Raw genomic sequence first — 19906 nt, 5'->3', positions numbered from 1 at the left:
AGCCTCGGCCGGGCGCGGTGGCTCAAGCCTGTAATCCCAGCACTTTGGGAGGCCGAGATGGGCGGATCACGAGGTCAGGAGATCGAGACCATCCTGGCTAACACGGTGAAACCCCGTCTCTACTAAGAAATACAAAAAATAGCCGGGCGAGGTGGCAGCGCCTGTAGTCCCAGCTACTCGGGAGGCTGAGGCCGGAGAATGGCGTGAACCCGGGAGGCGGAGCTTGCAGTGAGCTGAGATCCGGCCACTGCACTCCAGCCTGGGCGACAGAGCGAGACTCCGTCTCAAAAAGTAAAAAAAAAACTAAAAAAAAAAAAAAAAAATTACTGACAAAGACGTCAGTCTTCTGTTTAACAGGGTAGTAATATTTGTATAACTCTTTAAACATAATCGGTTTCTGTTGTGATCCTGTGTATTTCATTCACTGTGTTCAGAAAGATTCTGAAGAGGCATCCATAGGTTTCATAAAACTGGCAAATAGTCCATGGCACAACCCTAAGTGCCCAAAACTATGGACAACAAGCAGTCTCTCTGGGTCTCTGATGGGTTTCTGAAGGTCACCCGCAAGGATCAATGTAAATGGCCAACTCTTGGTAATAATGGACTGGTAATTTAAACAATCCTCCCAACAGCTACAAAGTTAAAGTAAAATTTACACAGACATCCCTCGTAAAAACTATCAGAAACCAAAGTTTCTTAGAGAAATAGCCGATTGCAGATGAGAAGGGTATTAGAGGAGCTTGAAATATCCTGTCATACCAGAAGCAAGGAAGCTCTATCAACGACTGCTGGAATTGTGTTAAGGAAACAAACAGGGTTGTTTTGAACTATTTTCTTGACTGCTGCATATAACTGAAAACTACCATGAGAAAAAGTTGAAAATAGGCCAGGCACAGTGGTTCACATCTGTAATCCCAACACTTTGGAAGGCAAGGGAGGGAAGATTGCTTGAGCCCAGGCGTTCAACACCAGCCTCAGCAACATAGGGTGATCTCATCTCTACTAAAATTTTAAAAAATCAGGCATGGCAATGCATGCCTGTAGTCCCGGCTACTAGGGAGGCTGACACAGAAGGACAGCTTGAGCCCAGGAGGCCAAGGCTGCAGTAAGCCGAGATCATGCAACTGCACTCTAGCCTGGGTGACAAAACGCGATCTTGTCTCCAAAAAAACTCTACAAAAAAGATTTTAAATAAGCTCTGTATTACCTCTTTGCTCAAAAGCAACATGGCCTGTGAAAATCACATATCTGAGCTGTGGATTAATTGGTCCTGCCTTCCAATTCTGTCTTCGTCCTTTGTGTGACCTGGCCATGTGTACCAGTTAGGGCTGTCTAACTCTGGTAAAAGGCAGTTTTTGGAATATTTTGGGTGGCTCATAGACTTTAAGAGAAGGCTGGAGAACTAGGCTTAAAAGATTAACAGGACCCAAGTGGGAAAATGGGAACCACACCAGGCATTTCAAACATAAAGAATTTAATAGACAGATGCTGTAATCATAACACACAAGATTTTTAAAAATTCTAGTATATACTGGCTGGGCACGGTGGCTCACACGGTCAGGAGATGGAGACCATCCTGGCTAACACAGTGAAACCCCGTCTCTACTAAAAATACCAAAAAAATTAGCCGGGCGTGTGGCGGGCACCTGTAGTCCCAGTTACTTGGGAGGCTGAGGCGGGAGAATGGCGATGACACGGGAGGTGGAGCTTGCAGTGAGCTGAGATTGCACCACTGAACTCCAGCCTGGGCGACAGAGCGAGACTCCAACTCAAGAAAAAAAAAAAAATTAATTCTACTATGTATTGTTAGCAAGAGAATCTTTCAAAACTAAGTACAGTCATGCCCCATACAGTGATGTTTCAGTCAACATGCCCCATACAGTGATGTTTCAGTCAACAATGGATCACATATACAACGGTAGTCCCATAAGATTATAACAGAGCCAGGCACAATGGCTCACACCTGTAACCCCAGCACTTTGGGAGGCCAAGGTGGGCAAATCACTTCAGTCCAAGGGATGGAGACCAGACTAGGCAACGTGGCAAAACCCCACCTCTAAACACACACACACACACACACACACAAGTCAGGCATAGTGGCACGCGCCTGTAGTCACAATTACTAGGGAGACTGCGTGAGGATCACTTGAACCCAGGAGGCAGAGGCTGCAGTTAGCCAAGATCGCACCACTGCACTGCAGCCTTGGCCACAGAGCGAGACCCTGTTTAAAAAAAAAAAAAAAATTATAACGGAGCTAAAAAATTCCTATTGTCTAGTATTTCATAGCCATTTGTAGTGATGCTGGTGTAAACAAACCCACTGTGCTGCAAACAAAACTACTGTGTTCAAAGTCATATTATAGTACAGGCCGGACACGGTGGCTCACGCTTGTAATCCCAGTACTTTGGGAGGCTGAGGTGGATGGATCGCCTGAGGTAAGGAGTACAAGACCAGCCTGGCCAACATGGCGAAACCCTGTCTCTACTTAAAAAAAAATGAGCCAGGCATGGTGGCAGGCGCCTATAATCCCAGCTACTCAGGAGGCTGAGGCAGGAGAATCGCTTGAACCCGGGAGGTGGAGGTTGCAGTGAGACGAGGTCACGCCACTGCACTCCAGCCTGGGTAACCAGGGCTAAACCTTGGTGGGGGGAGGGGGGAGTACAGTACAGGGCGGGCACGGTGGCTCACGCTTGTAATCCCAGCACTTTGGGAGGCCAAGGTGGGTGGATCACAAGGTCAGGAGTTCAAGACCAGCCTGACCAACATGGTGAAACCCCATCTCTACTAAAAATACAAAATAGCTGGGGATGGTGGCACATGCCTGTAATCCCAGCTACTTGGGAGGCTGAGGCAGGAGAATTGCTTGAACCCGAGAGGTGCAGGTTGCTGTGAGCCTAGATCGTGCCACTGCACTCCAGCCTGGGAGACAGAGTGAGACCCCGTCTCAAAAAAAAAAAAAAGTATAGTACAATTATGTACAGTACATAGTACTTGACAATAAACAACTATGTTACTGGTTTATGTATTAACTATATGTTTAATCGTTAGTTTAGACTGTACTCATACCTATTTAAAAAAAAAAAAAGTTCAGTGTAAAACAGCCTCTGGCAGGTCCTTCAGGAGGTACTCCAGAAGAAAGTACTGTTATCACAGATGACAACTCCAAATGTGTTAATGCACCTGAAGACCTTTCACTGTGACAAGGAGCCGAACTGGAAGACAGTGATACAGATGATCTTCAGTATTAGTTTTCTTTCACCACTCACTCACCCAGAGCAACTTCCAATCCTGCAAGCTCCATTCATGGTAAGTGGTCTATACAGTTGTACCATTTCTGTATCTTTTATACCATGTTTTCACTGTACTTTCTTTGTGTTTATATACATAATTACTTACCATTGTGTTCCAACTGTCTACACTATTCAGTTCAGTCACATACTATACTACAAAGGTTTGTAACCTAGGAGCAAATAGGTTTATACCATTTAGCCTAAGTGTGTCAAAGGCTATACCATCTAAGTTTTGTGCAAGTACATGCTATAATGCTCACCTAACAATGCATTTCTCAAAACATACTCTCATCATTAAGCAACACACGCTTGAAAAATAAGTAAGACTGAAATTAAAGAGTAAAAAAGGATATACCCTGCACATACTAACCAAAGGAAAACTCTGCAGCAACATTAATATCAAGCTAAATAACTTTACCTCTACTAATACTTCTCCCTTAAAAAGAACACTTAATAGTGGTTTTCTACTTTTTCCCCGCTTTGGAGACAGGGTCTTACTCTGTCACCCAGGCTAAGTGCAGTAGTAAGATCAGGGCTCCTGAGTGCATCCTTCATCTCCCAGGCTCAAGTGATCCACCTACATCACCTTCTCGAGCGGCTGGGACTACAGGTGTGTGCCACCACACACAGCTAATTTTTTTTTAATTTTCTGTAGAGATGGGGTCTTGCTATGTTGCCCAGGCTGGTCTCAAACTCAAGACTCAAGTGATCTTCCCGCCTCAAGCCTCCCAAACTGCTGGGATTACAGGCATTAGCCATCACACCCAGCCAATAGCGATTTTAAAAGACCTGGTTGATATACAGCTCTAAATACCAATGCATCTAAGAACATACCCTCATATGACAATGTATAAAGCACAAAGTGTCGGAGCTAAGGAGAAACTGACAAATGCAAAATCAAAGTATTAATATATCTCTTTCAATAACCAATAGAACAAGCTGAAAAGCTTCTGCACAGCAAAGGAAACAAATGACAGAGTGAAGAAACAACCTGTTGAATGGGAAATGATGTGTGCAAACTATTCATGACAAAGGACTAAAATCCATAATATGCAATGAGCTCAAATAATCAACAATTTAAAAAAAACAAATAATCCCACTAAAAAGTGGGCAAAAGCCATCAAAAAACATACACATGGCCAAATGATATACGAAAAAATGCTCACATCAGTAATCATCAGGTAAATGCAAATCAAAACTACAATGAGATAGCACCTTATCAATTAGGATAACTATTATTAAAAACACAAACAACAGATGCTGGCAAGGATGTGGAGAAAAGGGAATTCTTACACACTGGGAATGGAAATTAGTAAACCTATTACGAAAAACAGTACAGAGATTTCTCAAAACACTAAAAATAGAACTACTACATGATCCAGCAATCCCACTATTGGCTATTTATCCAAAAGAAAATAAATCAGTATATCAAAGGGATACGTACACTCACCTGTTTATCACAGCACTTTTTACAAAAGCAAAGATATGGAATCAACCTAAGTATCCATCGATGAGCAGAGAGATAAAGAAAACGTGGCATATAAACACAACGGAATGCTATTCAGCCAGAAAGAAGAATGAAATCATGTTTGCAGCAACATGGATGAAGCTGGAGGTCATTATGTTAAGTGAAATAAGCCAGGCCAGGCACAGAAAGACAAATATCACATTCTCACAAATACATGGGAGCTAAAAAAAAAAAAAAAAAAGGTTAACCTCATGGAAATAGAGAAAACAATGACAGGTATCAGAGTTTGGGAAGGGATGGGGGGTGAGGAAGAGAGGTTGGTTAATGGGTACAAACATGCAGTCAGAAAGTTCTAATGTTCTATAGCAGAGTAGGGTCACCATAGTTAGCAAATATATACCATATATTTCAAAGTAGCTAAAAGAGAAGGCTTGAAATGTTACCAGCACACAGAAATGATATATACTCAGCCAGGCATGGTAGTTCACACCTGCAATCCCAGCACTTTGGGAGGCTGAGGCAGGTGGATCACCTGAGGTCAGGGGATCCAGACCAGCCTGGCCAACATGGTGAAACCCTGTCTCCATTAAAAATACAAAAATTAGCCCAGCATGGTGGCACACACCTGTAATCCCAGCTTACTCAGGAGGCTGAGGCGGGAGAATTGCTTGAACCCAGGAGGCAGGAGGTTCCAGCAAGCCGAGATCGCACCACAGCACTCCAACCTGGGCAACAGAGCGAGACTCTGTCTCAAAAACAAAAAAAGATAAATACTCAAGGTGATGGATGCTCCAGGTACCCTGACTTGATCATTATACATTCTATGCACGTAACAAGTATTCATATGTATCCCATAAAGATGTAAAATATTATGCAATAAAAGGAAAAGACAGGAATCTAGCAATGTATTTCTATGCAAAGGCTTAAAACATATAACATCTCAACATAAGTGAGAACATACAGTTCCACAACTTGTGTCTCTCATTAAATGGTACATTTTTCATGTAATAAAGTAGGCCCTTGGCCCTCTTATCCCTTGAATTCCACATCTGTGGATTCAACTAACCTCAGATTTTAAAAATCTGGGGAAAAAATGGTTTCATCTCTACCAAACACATAAACTTTTTTCCTTATAGTTATTCCCTAAACAATACAGTATAATGATTTGTGTAGCATTTACACTGTATTACATACTATGAGTAATTCAGAGATTAAAGTATACAGAAAGATGTGCATAGATTATATGCAAATACTACACCATTTTATATAAGAAACTTGAGCATCCATGGATTTTGGTATCCACGGGGGCCAAAGGGAGGGGGGGAGTGGGTCCTGGAACCAATTCCCTAATATGGAGGGATGGTTGTATGAATTTTTTTTCCTATCAAACTCTTCTTAACAGTGGCAGAATATTCCAGTGTACGCATATAATGGTCGTTTACTCTATCTTAACTCCATTATTAGACAGTTGTTTCTAATTTTTCTCAATTACAAACACTCATATAATGAAAACCCTTACACATACATATTTGTATACTGTCCAAATTTATCTATACAATAAAATCCTAGCAGTGAAATTACTGGATCAACAGAGTCAACATTTTAAATTCGGTTTTAGTGTAGCTATCCTCCAAAGAGTCCTAGCAAAGTACAGTTTCACCAACGATGTAAATTATTTATTTAAGGGCTATGCATTTAGGTGAACCTTTCCTTATGAATTAGTATTTTATTAGTCTCGCTCTGTTGCCCAGGCTGGCTCACTGCATTTAGGTGAACCTTTCCTTATGAACTAATATTTTATTAGTCTCGCTTTGTTGCCCAGGCTGGCTCACTGCAGCCGCAACTTCCCCAGCTCAACTGATCCTCCCACCTCAGCCTCCCAAGTAACTGAAACTACAGACACAAGCCACCACACCCGGCTTTTTTTTTTTTTTTTTTTTTTTTGAGCAGAAGTCTTGCTCTGTCACCCCAGCTGGAGTGCAGTGGCGCGATCTTTGCTCACTTCAACCTCCACCTCCTGGGCTCAAGCAATTCTCCTGCCTCAGCCTGCCAAGTAGCTGGGATTAAGGCATGGGCCATGATATCCAGTTAATTTCTGTATTTTTAGTAGAAATGGCGTATCGCCATGTTGGCCAGGCTGGTCTCAAATTCCTGACCTCAGGTGATCCGCCTGCCTTGGCCTCCCAAAGTGCTGGGATTACAGGTATTAGCCACCATGCCAGGCCAAATATAGACTCTCATACAAGGTGAGTGAGTGTTCAGTGGAGTTCCTCGTTAGGCGGGAAAAAATCTAATTGAGGCATCAGGCCTTGTGGGATGGGCCTTAGCCAATCAACCCAACTGTTAAGAGCCCTTTCTAACCCCTTGAACTATAACACTGAATCCAGAACCTCTATTTAGTGAGCCCATATCAATAAATTCTGCCTGACCCAACTTTATGTTCCTTCTTCTATTATACTACACTCCTAAGCTCCAATGCCACAAATACTCCTCCAGGCTCCTGACTATATAGTGGCAAAGCTACACAATCTTTTGCAGTGTAGCATACCTTTCTCACAGGTCACCTCACTCTCTGGGGCCTGCTGCAACTACAGTCCAGTCACAGATCCACAAGAAAGGAGGATTACAGGGCAGATTATCAGGAAGACAGTACCATGCAGAACAACTACCCAAAGGGAGGCCAATTACAGGTTTTTCAGGCAAACAGAGATTAAGTTCCTCTGGGAAGGGCTGGAAACACTGTTTCTCTGGCAAACGTAGCAGAGCAGCATTTAAGGATTGAAGGTTTCCAGCTTAAACAGAATCTGACCATATGCCTCCAATCCAATTTTCAGGATTCCATTCCTACCAATCAATGATCTCACCCACAAATTGGGAATTACATTTGCATTTTTACAGCAGTCACAGAAACCTTCAGGTCCCTTACATGCAACCTGAGCTAAAAATTTAAAAGCCTGAGCTCATCATTCTGCTTTGTCTGGTTTGAACTTGGCTGAGCTGAATTATATTCCCCCGAATTTCCTTTCCTTTATGTCTCCTTGCATGGCTCACAGAGATTCTCGTGCAGCAGGTGAAGGGTGCAGGAGATGAAGCAACCACCTTGCAGCCTGCACACACTGTTGCTGCTCATCTTCTGACTCACCCCATTCATGTGAGGCAGTGGTTGGCCGAGAATCGCAGCTGCATCCACTCCACCTTCTTCTGGGTTCTCCTTAAGCTTCTCTGCTCCTGGGCTACATCTGCCAAAGATCCAACTCTTACAGGCCACCCACACAACCAGGAACAAAGGCAACTAGAACTAGCATGGTTTCCATGTACCTTGCCTCTGGCCTCCTGTGTCATCTTCTTCCCCACTTTATATCCATCTCTCTTTCTCAAACGACTGCCCTGTGGACTTCAAACTCCAGCATCTAGCACAAAGACAACAGCCTAACTGCTTAGCCAGCTTCTACACTGTGTGAACTCAAGTCACTGTAGCATATGCCTTAATACATACACAGACATATTCCATATGTTTTTCTTTATCCATCCTAGTGGTTTCATTTTTCTAAACCTTATGAGGTCCTGAAAAAAAAATTACAATTGCAAATCAACAAGGCCAGGTGCAGTGGCTCACGCCTGTAATCCTAGCACTTTGGGAGGCCAAGGCAGGTGGATCACCTGAGGTCAGGAGTTTGAGACCAGCCTGACCAACATGGAGAAACCCCATCTCTACTAAAAATACTAAATTAGCCGGGTGTGGTGGTACATGCCTGTAGTCCCAGCTACTCAAGACGCTGAGGCAGGAGAATCACTTGATCCCAGGAGGCAGAGGTTGCAGTGAGCCAACAATGTGCTACTGCACTCCAGCCTGGGCAACAAGAGCGAAACTCCCTCTCAAAATAAATAAATAAAAGTCAACAAACTGTTACTTAATAATCCCTGTATGACAAATACCTGTGCAGCAGACAAGACATTTAACCAACTGGACAGCCTCAATTTCCTTATGATTTAATTCTAGCTACTGCACAGGGTAGTTTGAGTCCTCACAATTCAGACATTGAGCTAGATACCAGAAAAGTAATTACGGGCAAAAACAGGAACGGTTCTGCTTTCATGAAACTCAGCCTTTGTGGGAAAACTAAAATTAATTAAATCACATAAACTAATATAACACTGTAATTCTGATAAGCACCAAGAGAACTTGACTGCAGAAGGGTCAAGAAAAAACTTCAAGAACTTCAGACAGCTGGGCACGGTGGCTCATGCCTGTAATCCCAGCACTTTGGGAGGCTGAGGCAGGTAGACTGCTTGAGTCCAGGAGCTCGAGACCAGCCTGGGCAACAAGGCAAAATCCTGTCTCTACTAAAAATACCAAAATAAACTAGCCAGGCATGGTGGCACATGCCGTAGTCTCAGCTATTCAGGAGGCTGAGATGGGAAGATCACCTGAGCCCAGGGAGGTCCAGGCTGCAATGAGCCAAAACTGTGCCACTACACTACAGCCTAGGCAATAGAAGTGAGACCTTGTCTCAAAAAAACAACTTCAGGCCGGGCACAGTGGCTCACACTTGTAATCTCAGCACTTTGGGAGGCAGAGGAGGGCAGATCACTTGAGGTCAGGAGATGGAAACTAGCCTGGCCAACACGGTGAAATCCTGTCTCTACTAAAAATACAAAAAATTAGCCGGGCGTGGTGGCAGGCGCCTGCAGTCCCAGCTACTCAGGAAGCTGAAGCAGGAGAATCGCTTTAACCGGGAGATGGAGGTTGCAGTGAGCTGAGATCTCACCACTGTACTCCAGCCTGGGCGATAGACTCCATCTCAAAAAAAAAAAAAAAAAAAAATTAGCCAGGTGTGGTGGCACACACCTGTAGTCCCAGCTACTTGGGAGACTGAGGAGGGAGAATCGCTAGAACCTGGGAAGCGGAGGCTGCAGTGAGCTGAGATCGACCACTGCACTCCAGCCTGGGCAACAGAGCAAGACTCTGTCTGGAAAAAAAAAAAAACTTCAGGCAACTGATGCTTGTTGGAGTGGGTGATGAATATCAGTACACTCCAATCTCTTTATCTTATGAAAATTTGCAAGCACGCACACAGAAAATTTCATTAAAAAGTGATGCTTGAGCCAAACTCTAAAGACCAGGAATAACTGTTAACAAAGAAAGGCAATCCAGGCAGAAGAAAAGAACGAGTGCCAAGATTCCTGGTGGAGAAGATGGAGGGGATTCCAGGAGAATGAAGGAGGCCCCATACAGCTGGAGCAAAGAAAGCAAGGGGGAAAATAGTACAAGATGAGGCTGAGGCCCAAAAGTAATTAGTCATGCACCACCTAATGATGTTTCTGTCAACAACAGACCACATAAACCAGTGGATCCATATCATGAGGCTGTTTTAAGCTAAGTGCTATTTAAAAAGACAAAAAGTTAAAAAAAATAAAGTTAAAAAGCTTATTAAGTTAAAAACTTACAGTAAGCTAGGGTTAATTACTGAGGAAACTGTTTTTATAAATTTAGTGTAGACTAACTGTAGTGTTTACATACAGTCTACGGTAGTGTACAGTAATATCCTAGGCCTTCACATTCACTCACCACTCACTCACAGACTCAACCCAGTGCAACTTCCAGTCCTGCCACTCCATTCATACTAAGTGCCCTACACAGGCATGCCATTTATCTTTTATAGCATGTCTGTACTGTACTTTCTCTGTGCTTAGATATGTTTGGATATATAAATACCACTGTGTTCCAACAGTCTACACTATTCAGTTCAGTCACATAATGTACAGGTTTGTAGCCTAGGAGCATTAAGCCATACTACATAGCCTAGGTGCCAGTAGGTTGTCCCATATAGGTCTCTGTAAGTACGCTCTATGAGGTACACAATGAGGTTCTCTGAATCCCATTGTTAAGGGATGTAAAACTATATGTACACCAAATATATGTGTACCCTTGAGGCTACTTTATAAACTTTTGTCCTTAAGGCACTGGAAAGCCATTCGGAGTTTGTTTTGTTTTGTTTTGTTTTCTGAGACGGAGTCTCACTCTGTTGCCCAGTCTGGAGTGCAGGGGCATGATCTCAGCTCACTGCAGCCTCCACCTCCTAGGTTCAAGCAATTCTCCTGCCTCAGCCTCCTGAGTAGCTGGGATTATAAGCGTGCACTACCACGCCTGGCTAATTTTTGTATTTTTAGTAGAGATGGGGTTTCACCATGTTGGCCAGGCTGGTCTCAAACTTCTGGCTTCAGGTAATCCGCCCACCTCAGCCGTCCAAAGTGCTGGCATTACAGGTGTGAACCACCATGCCTGCCCGGCCACCATTTAGAGTTTTAAGTAAAAGGCTGACATGGTAAGATCTGCCTTTTAAAATGTAATTTTTTTTTTTTTTTGAGATGGAGTCTCACTCTGTCACCCAGGCTGGAGTACAACAGCGTGATCTCGGCTCACTGCAAGCTCCGCCTCCCTAGGTTCAAGTGATTCTCATTAGGAGTAGCTGGGATTACAGGCGCGTGCCACCATGCCTGGCTAATTTTTGTATTCTTAGTAGAGACGGGTTTTTGTTGTTGTTGTTGTTTTTGAGATGGAGTCTCCCTCTGTTGCCCAGGCTGGAGTGCAGTGGTGCAATCTCAGCTCACTGCAGTCTCTGCCTCCCGGGTTCAAGCGATTCTCTTGCCTCAGCCTCCCGAGTAGCTGGGATTACAGGCACGCGCCACCACGCCCGGCTAATTTTTGTATTTTTAGTAGAGATGGGGTATCACCATGTTGGTCAGGCTGTTTTTGAACCCCTGACCTCATGATCCACCCACCTCAGCCTCTCAAAGTGCTGGGATTACAGGCATGAGCCACCACACCCAGCCTGAAAATGTTATTTTTTAAGCCTGTATTGGTGCTTGACGCCTGTAATCCCAAGATTTTGGGAAGCCCAGGTGAAAGGACTGCTTGGGGTCAGGAGTTCAAGATCATCCTGGGCAACACTGTGAGACCTCATCTCTACAAAAAAAAAGTTTTAAAAAGAAAATGTAACTGTTTTGCCACTAACAAAATTACAAATGTGTTTACCTTTCACCCCACAATCTATCTTAAAGCTGTATTTGCACAAATACAAAACATTATACCCACAAGGTTATTCATTGCTGCAATATTTATAACAGCCAAGAGAACATAAACAACCCAAATGTTCAATAGGAGATGAGTTGCAAGCACAAAAGAATGCACTTCTATAAAGCGATCTCCGGAATATATTAAGAGAAAGCAGAGCAGTGTGCATAGAACGCTGCCTATTGTGTAAGAAAGGGAAATAAAAATATACACATATGCTTACATTTGCAAAAATGAAGTATCAGAAGAATAAAGCAGAAACAACTGGGGCAGGAGAGAAATTCGTGGAGGGACAGAATTAAAATGAAGCTGTGAACATAACTTTTTAGCACAGATCGGATTTTTTAACTACATAAATGTTCACATAAATGTTCTACATGTTAAAAAATACATTAAATGAAAAACTAAAGCACCTCTTGAAGAATTTCAGGCAAACAAACCAAATTAATTATCAAACACAAAATCAGAGAAAAGCTTTTCAAATGGCCTTACAAATCAGAATGTCAACTGAACATGCTTATGCGGATACATTTTAAGAACAAAAAGAGGCCGGGCACGGTGGCTCAAGCCTGTAATCCCAGCACTTTGGGAGGCCGAGACGGGCGCATCACAAGGTCAGGAGATCGAGACCATCCTGGCTAACACGGTGAAACCCCGTCTCTACTAAAAATACAAAAAACTAGCCGGGCGAGGTGGCGGACGCCTGTAGTCCCAGCTACTCGGGAGGCTGAGGCAGGAGAATGGCGTAAACCCGGGAGGCGGAGCTTGCAGTGAGCTGAGATCCGGCCACTGCACTCCAGCCTGGGCGACAGAGCGAGACTCCGTCTCAAAAAAAAAAAAAAAAAAAGAACAAAAAGAACCATAACCAAACATAAACCTAGAGTTGCTTGTTATTAGTGTTATTTTCAAACTACTACATTCTTACTATAAGATAATGCAATTATATTAATGCTGCTAAGAACGTAAATTTTCAACGTTAGAAAAAAAGGATAAGCTCATAGTAAAAACTCTGTGATGTTAAATTCGAACTGGAAATACCAATATAAAAATCAAAATCTGTATGTTTCCCATGTCTGTCCTATAAAAGCATGGGCATCCTAACAGTCAGAACATATAACAATTTAGATTTTTAGATACAAAAATTCTACTCCTCAATAAAACAAGCTGCAAGAAACGGCTGATAGGTATTTGGCAGGAAAAGCACAAAGTGAACCTCAGACATCTCGTGTCAGAAAGCAAGAAAAGCTTCAGAGATTACGTGCCACGTCAAAGCCAAGAGAACTAGGTTGAAAGGACCTCAACACATCCAAGTTGTGACAAGTTACAGAAAAACAGTGAGTATTTGATTAAAACACATTGGATAAAGCCAGATGTGGTGGCTCACGCCTATAATCCCAGCACTTTGGGAGGCTGAGGTGGGAGGATTACTTGAGATCAGGAGTTTGAGACCAGGTGGACCAACAAGGTAAAACTCCGTCTTACTAAAAATACAAAAAATTAGCCAGGTATGGTGGTGCATGCCTGTAATCCCAGCTGCTTAGGAGGCTGAGCCAGGAGAATAGCTTGAACCCAGGAGGCGGAGGTTGTAGCAAGCCAAGGTCCCACCACTGCACTCCAGCCTGGGTGACAGAGCAAGACTCTTTCTCAAAACTAAAAACACAAAAACACACACTGCGTGCATAAAAACCCATGGGTCTACAATGATGCTCAAGAGAGAAAAAAAAAAGAAAGTAATTCAAACCCCTACCTCCAAAAAAAAAAAAAAAAAATCAGGCCAGGCGAGGTGACTGACACCTGTAATCCCAGCACTTTGGGAGGCTGAGGTGGGCGGATCACGATGTCAAGACATTGAGGCCATCCTGGCCAACATGGTGAAACCCCCATCTCTACTAAAAATACAAAAATTAGCTGGGTGTCGTGGCGCATGCCTGTAGACCCAGCTATTAAGAGGCTGAGGTAGGAGAATCGCTTGAATCCAGGAGGCGGAGGTTGCAGTGAGCCGAGATTGCGCCACTGCACTCCAGCCTGGCGACAGAGCGAGATTTCGCCCCAAAAAAAAAAAAACAAAAAACCCCAAAAGTACGAAAAAGGACATTCTTTTCTCTCCTTATTGCCTGTGTCAGGTTAAGTAATAGTAATTCAAACATATGATTTGTTAAATAATTTAAAGACAGGCCCAAGCATAAACAACTACAAAGAAATATAATCTAGTTTTTAAAAAAAAATCTGTCTATTTTGTTAACATGCTACTATAATCTAACACCTCAAATGGTATAAAGATGCCTTACTAGTCTTTTCATCTATTCTCTCAACATTTGGATAAAATAATATTCACATTGAATAAATCCTTCCTCCTCCCCTCCCTTCAGGAAAAAAAAAAAAAAAAAGCACATTTAACATAACATTAAATATTCCGAGTTCAGACCAATACCCCATGCCTCAAATGACTTCACCAGCTTCTCTAACAGACTAGACTCTGGGGATTAAAGAGCCTACGCAGGCAAATTCCTCTAACTCACCTTTCAAACTGTTCTAAAACACAGGTCCAATCCTGTCCCTGCCTTTCAATGGCTTCCCCCTACCTACAAATTCAACATCAAAGACCTTAATGTTACATGCAGAATTTAAAATGTGGCCCCCAAATTCACCCCTAGACAGATCAGCCACAGGAAAGAAACTACAGGTGGTGTAGGCAGTGGTGACATCATCATCAATATCAACTGGGCATTTACTGTATACCAGGAGCCTATGAATCATTTTACTTCATTTAAGCTCACCCCGATGAGGTAGGTGTTCTCGGCCCCTGCTATACGTAAACACACTCACAAAAGAGGATAGAAGATAGATAGTAGGTAGGTAGGAAGGAGACAGTAAAAGAAAGATAAGGGAAGGAGGAAGGGAGGGAGGGAAGGAGGGAGGGAGGGAGGGAAGGAGGGAGGGAGGAAGGGAAGGAAGGAGGGATGTAGGGAGGGAGGGAGGGAGGGAGGGAGGGAAGGAAGGAAGGAAGGAAGGAAGGAAGGAAGGAAGGAAGGGAGGAAAATAAAAAAAAAAGATTAGAGAAGAGAAAAAAAGAGAAGAGAAGAGAAAAGAAGGGGCTAACTTTTGGCTGGGATTGAAATCCCCGATGGCCTCTTTAACTCCTAGCCTCTGCTCCTGCTTTCCTGTCCATCCAGATGTCTTTCCTCTCCCATTCTGATATTCTGTAGAATCACCTTCTCTTCCCAGATACCCTTCAGCACAGAATTCCCTCATTATATGCATGTGTATCTCCTCTATCAGACTATAAAGTCTGTAAGGATACATCTGTGTTTATATATTTAGCCAAACATGACTTGTTCTATAAAGGGTTTATGGCAATTTTAAGGTCATGAATAGGTTCCCAGTAAAGGTGTAATTTAAAATTAAATTGGACTGAATACTGATGCACAACTAAGCCAACTGTTTACTTCACATTAAAAAAAAATGCTAACAACTACAGCAAAGTTCAAAAGCAGAAAGGAGAAGGAAATCAACATCTACTGGCGTCAGCTGCTATATTTCAGGAACTGTACTGAAAACTCTATAAATCCATTTCACGTAATTCTCAGAACAGACTTACACCATAGGTTTTATCCCAGTTTACAGTTAAGGAATTGAAGGTTTTAAAAGGCTTTGCGTGTTGGCTCTTTCACCATTATTTGCTGGAGTTTGGGTTTTCAGGCTTTCTGGGTCATAGATTTCTTTCCAGGTTACCTTGTAGCAATTTGAGAACTGGCATCACTTTCCGCTGGGTCCCAAAGATCCAGGAAGAGCTTAGTGCTGTTGACTAGACCTTGGATGGACCCACCACAAAAGTTTAACCCAACCTTGACCCCAGAATCTTCACAAATGCTCACTGAAGAAAATTCCCAGGACGACTCAGGGGCCTTTCTTCTGCTCAGAGATGTCAATAAAGAACTTTAGTAACATGACTTCCAACCCTAGTACCTAATTCCCTTCCCTTCTACCAGAGATTCATTCCAAAAACTGGATAGGAGAGAAACGACCTTCCAGGACATCAGAGATGGCTTGCCTTAGGAGTAGAAGTAAGAACACTGCTATCTATGCAGAAAGTATTGTAAAATTGAGATACCTGTTCCTCAACAGATGTTCTTGGCTTGAAAAACAACTAGTAGACACTGGGCCAAAGGGAGAATTCAGAATGAATCAAGAAGAGAACCATTCAAATGAGCTGCAGTTGCTGTATCATAGATAGCCTGAGAATGCTAGAACAGGGAATCATGACACCAAGCCAATTCAACCATAAACTGTCATTCTTGTACTTTTTTTCTTGCTGATAATTTTATGCATTAGGTTGAGAAACCTACTCTATGCTAGAACAGCCTGTATACCAATAATTTTGATGAAAAGTTCTGTGATTTTTTTTGGAGTATTTTCATTTCTGCCACGATACCAGTAATTTATAACAGATCCATGTAGCTTGAATGTATTTGAGTAACTTCAACATACTTTAGCTCTCCTCTCTGATGTGACCCAAAGAGCCAGTAGGTCCTAAATGTCCTTTGTGTGTCAGAAGCCTGAAGTCAGTGAGATGAAGTCCAACATCAAGAATTTAAGTAAAGCAACTTGTGGAGCAAGAATGTAAAGAAAACACTGGGTAGTTTGGCAAAAGCGTAATTATTGAATTTTCTGGTTTCCAAAAATGTGAACTCCAATAAAAGGATCTTTAATGTGCTATTTTTGCAATTTTCAGTAACAAATAAATGTGTGTATAGAGAAAATAAAACTGACATATTCGAGTAGCTTTAAAAAAAAACTTTTTTTAAAAAAAGACTGCATGATGAATCAGTTATGTGGCTTTGGACCAGTAAGGAGTCAATTTCAACCCAGATTGTACTGACTTGGAAGGCCACTGTGACTCCATGTCAAACTCCAGACTACACTGTTTTCACAATACCATAGTATCTTCTAAACTGAACAAAATACTTGCACGAAATAGTTGATTCTCTTCTTCCAGTTTCTTTTCATTCATGGAAAGGGAAAGAAGACACATTGAATTAAACGTCCAGCAAATGTAAATACAGTATTAACATTTAAATGCTTTCTCAGCACATATTTAAAAGGATAAACCAAAAGAATGTATATCAAACATACTAGAAAAAAGATGCTAGCAATTAAGGAGTGCAACCAGTAACGTTATAACTAAGTGCAATCAGGTAAGTCACTCGGAAGTGAAAACCATCTAAATAAAAACCAAATTAATAACTCTCATCAATATGATAGCCAAATTTGAGACACTACCCACAAAATGCAGAGGGGCACACATCAGCCACATCAATATTGTGATCCCTCAGTTCACAAGAGAGACACACAATTATCTGAGATACACTTTAGGACACCAATGATCAACATATGGCATCGCAATGGCTGTTCCAGGGAACATCCATTTTCACTGTTCCCTGGATTTCAGGCATAAAAAGATGACTGAAGACATATACTGGCCCTTTTGCCTTAACCCAATTCATAACCATTGTAAAAGTAACCATTTCGCTACTCAAAAGATTATAAAGAAATTCTATTTCTCGTAAGAATCTACGATCTACTAGCACACACATACCGTACCTTAATATATAATTATCAAATCTGATAACGAACGTTCTGCAAATTACCAGCTACTACAATATTTTGGTGTTTGCCTTTTAACTAAAGCTGATGGGGGGAGTAGGGAGGTTGGAAGAATACTCATTTTACCTGCCCTTTCCAAAATTTCACTTCAAAAGAGTGTTTAAAAACTCAGTATGTCCAGATATAAATCTCCAAGCTTAATTTTCACTGTTTAACAAAAGCGATGTAGAAAGCAATTACTGTACCCTCCATCAATCCTTTCGGATTGCACAGAATTCCTTCCAGAAAATTCCAATAGAAAAAAAGTTAGACAGGTATTCGCGTTTTGGTGCGTAAGTAGTCTCTGGCACACGTCATGTAGCGTGAAATCCTTTAAGACATTTAAATGTTCCTGGTATCGTTTTGCGATGAACGTGATAAAATAGTCAAACAATCCATATTTACCAAGAGTAAAAACACTTCCACCACACACGGAAAATCTCTCCAAAACACAAAATCTGATTCAAAAATTATAAATAAAAAGACAATAAATGTAAAAACAAATGCATAAACAAACTTCGAAATGCGTATGCGATGACATTACTGAAGCCATTACTCAAAACGAACCTCTGTAAAATCGAGAACGCACAATCAATGCGATAAGATGCTCGAGAAAGCCAAACCCGAGGCGCTGCGCAGTTCCCGCATCGCACAATTCATTTCAACACATTCCTTGACGAATACATCCAAGGTCACTCACGATGGAGAGGAAAGTGCTTGTCTCTCTCCAGAGCACGCAACCCGTTCGCCGCGCCCCCACGGAGGGCGGCGAGGAGACGGGGGCATCAGGAAAGGGGCTGCGCGGGCGCGAGGACTGGCCGGTGGGCGTTCCGGCGCCGCGGAAACCCGCGGATCCGCGGAGCCCGCAACTTGCAAGGTCCGCGGCCATCCCCCGGGCCTGGGAGGGGTGGCCCGAGGGCAGGCCCGCGTCCCCGGGGTGACCCGACCCGCCGCGCCGGGGTCCCGCCCCTCCCCCCGCCCCGCCCCCGTCGCCGGCCCGGGATTATGCAACGCTCCCCCTCCCCGCCCGCATTCTGGCGCAGCGCCCCCTCCCCGCGCCCGACTGCGCAGCGCCGCCGCCCCCTGCCCGCGGGCCTCCCCGCCCGGCTCCAAACAAAGCGCGCGCTAAGGGGCCGGCGGCGGCCGGGGAACTGGGGACGGGAGGGTGGCGGCCATGTTGGCGGGGGGCGGCGGAGATGGGGGGACTGAGGAGTGGGGGCCGGCGAACAAAGGAGCGCGCGCCCGCCCGGAGGCCCAGGCCCGCCCCGCCCGGGTCCCCGCCGTGGCCCGGCCGGCAGGGGGCGCTGTGCGGGCGCCGCCCGCTGGACAATGCTCCGCCGGGCCCCGCGCGGGCCGCGCTCACCTGCGCCCCCGGGCAGGCCGCCGCACCCCTGGCCTGCCGGCGGCCCGCACCCTCTCACGACCCACGCCCGCCCTACGCGAGCCTCACCTGCTGGCCGCCGAGGCTGCAGTCCACAGGCCCACGGGTTCCGCCGTCGCTCGTTCGCGCTCCCGCCGGCCCCAGCCCGAGCCAGACGGCGCCTCCCCGCCCCCGCTCCCTCGCCGCGGACGCCGCCCGCCCCCCAGCAGCCAGGGCGCACGCGCACTGCGCCCGCCGAACTGCGACGGCCGCGCCGCCCCGGCGCCTGGCGCCGACGGCCGACTGCGCAGGCGCAGTGGGGCGGGGCGGGGCCGGCGGGGGCGGGGCCCTGTCCTTCTCACCTGGCTGGCGGCAGGGCGGGGCCCGAGACCCGGAATGCCAGGTGCGCGAGGTGAATGGGCGGTGGCAGGCGCGCGGAGCCCAGGCGCCTGAGGGGGCGCAGCTTCTCCCGGAAGGCAGGCAGCCTCAGAAGGACTTCGTTTTTGCGCAGTAGGACGTTGAAGAAAGGACAAGCCCCCTTTGTCCTGGGACGTAAGCCGCAAGTGGTCCTGAGTAGTGCACACCGCGAAGACTGAGGAAGCTGGATCACAGGGCTGGGCCGTGAGCCCTGAACCTTGGAGAACGCCGCATTACTGCTCCAGCGCGCCGGTTCAGGACCGCGGGACGCGAGCCCTTTAAAAGGATGGATTTGCTTCCTGTGACTCCCTGGAAGAGACGTCTTCACCACCGCACTGCGTAGAGGCCGGCGTCGTCGCCCGCTCACCTCGCTTGCTGCCTCCCCGCACAAAGCCCAGCCCAGGTAGCTCGGGTTAGCTGGAGCCCCGGAGCCTCACCTACAAATACCTGGCCTGGCCTAGGTTGTGTGGGGACGGGATGTGGGTTCTGCAAGCCCAGAAACCTGTTTCCACTCCCCCACCAGAAATGGAAGTCACCCAGCTCTACTCGCAAGGTTAGGAGCCAAAAATTCCCATGATCGCACGCGATTTCATTTGACTTCCGTTTCAGTTAAGATGCCTTTTCAGCATTTTGTTGCTTGTTTGCAGGAGAA

The 19906-nt window shown here is 44.8% G+C and overlaps 1 protein-coding gene across 4 annotated transcripts in view; it reads right to left on the bottom strand.

Annotated features, from left to right (window-relative positions):
* The window catches only part of SPIN1 (spindlin 1), an 83958-nt gene extending 64416 nt beyond the window's left edge, over positions 1 to 19542 (bottom strand). Inside the window, exon 1 of one of the 4 annotated variants that reach the window (XM_025359035.1) lies at positions 19200 to 19542. The gene's annotated coding sequence lies outside the window, so the exon portion shown is untranslated. Of the gene's footprint in view, positions 1 to 18044; positions 18382 to 18927; positions 19141 to 19199 lie in introns of those variants that run through there. The other 3 variants (XM_025359034.1, XM_025359038.1, XM_025359037.1) reach the window with 3 other exon arrangements.
* Between the last annotated feature and the right edge of the window lie 364 nt (positions 19543 to 19906).

This window comes from Theropithecus gelada, chromosome 15, assembly GCF_003255815.1.
Source record: "Theropithecus gelada isolate Dixy chromosome 15, Tgel_1.0, whole genome shotgun sequence".
Classification (NCBI taxonomy): Eukaryota; Metazoa; Chordata; class Mammalia; order Primates; family Cercopithecidae; genus Theropithecus; species Theropithecus gelada.
This window is presented reverse-complemented; position numbering and strand designations above follow the sequence as displayed.